Raw genomic sequence first — 1442 nt, 5'->3', positions numbered from 1 at the left:
TAACATATTAACTCACATTCAACCTGTACCCTATTAGTTAAATAAGGAAAACTGGCATTTTTAGACTGAAATAATGCCTAGGGAGGCCAAATACTGCCTGCCTCAACAATTGTTTTATGGCCTGTCCTCCTCTGAAGCCAGCATCAAGGCCATCTTGAAATGAGTGGTAAAGAGGCCAAGAGATGACGCTGGGTGGTATAAGTTGTGGTTTTCAGTTGGGGAGAGATAACTAATTTTGGAGGTTGACAAGGAAATAGAAGAGGTTATTAATGGCCTCAGGGAAGCTGGAACGGATTTGGTAATCTGATAATGAGTGCTGAGGTCAGGACAGGGGTAGGGGTGGCACTGAGGGTGGGAATGGTAGTGGGAGAGGTGGAGCAGGTGTGGGAAGCTGAGGCTGGGCCTGGGGAATTGTATTCAATACATAATAATCTCTTGTAACATTAAAAAATGTTTCATATCTACTGGCCTAAATGTTAATATTATTCCCACCAGTATTTGCACAAGTACTGAAACTGTGCTTGCTCTGAGAAGGAGAATTATAAGAATATTTAAACAAAACAGAACAACAAACACACACACACACGCATCTCATTAGTTTGGGAATTTCTTCACACTACAGCCACATTCTTTCTTCTTAAGTTTACTACTTGTGTGCTTTCCTAGATTGCCCATCCAAAAAAATAAGGCTAGTTCACATCATCCCCTACCCTGTTTGTTAAAAGTGGAAAACTGGTAATTACTTGCCCCAGTGGGCACTCAGTACCCTGCATATTGCTTGCATGAATAATGGATGTATTGCCTGAGCTCATTTTAGCCTGAGGTGAGGTGAACTGGAGTCTGAAACACAGAGAAAGTCCCGAGATAGGACAGGAAAACGAGATAGGGACATGCAGGAGTTTTCTTTAAAAAGTTATTCTTACAATAATCTCCTTCTTTCAGCCTTGAACATCTTCAGTACTTGCCCTAAATCGCTTAGCAACTTTGTAAACTGTGGTAAATTGTGGTGGGATTAAAATGTTGGCCAACGTATACAGAGAAGTTCCCCCCCACCCCGACCCCAAGGGGGTGAGGGAGAAAAGCAATTTTGGAGGTCGGTGTGGAGACAGTATGAAAGCTTGTAACAGTCCAGTAAGTGGGAAGCTGCTAAGTAGTGGAATGAGAAGCGCAGGTAATCATCCAGGCGACAGCGACAGTGGAGGGAACAGTTGTTAAGGTGGGCTTCATCCCTTTATTCAGCAACTGGGAAAGAAAGTCTCTCGGCCGCTGGGGGAGGGGCAGGCTTTTTCCCTAAGGTGCAGTGCTGGTGTGGGAGGCGGCACACCGACCCTCCTCCAGAGAGCCGGAAGCAGACGCGGGCGGGGGCGGGGGCGGGGGCGGGGGGGCGCGAAGAGGTGGGAGGGGGAGAGAAGGAAGCGGCGGCCCCGCGGCGGACGGGAGTG

This window comes from Mesoplodon bidens (assembly GCF_964165515.1).
Source record: "Mesoplodon bidens genome assembly, chromosome: X".
Taxonomy (NCBI): Eukaryota; Metazoa; Chordata; class Mammalia; order Artiodactyla; family Ziphiidae; genus Mesoplodon; species Mesoplodon bidens.
This window is presented reverse-complemented; position numbering follows the sequence as displayed.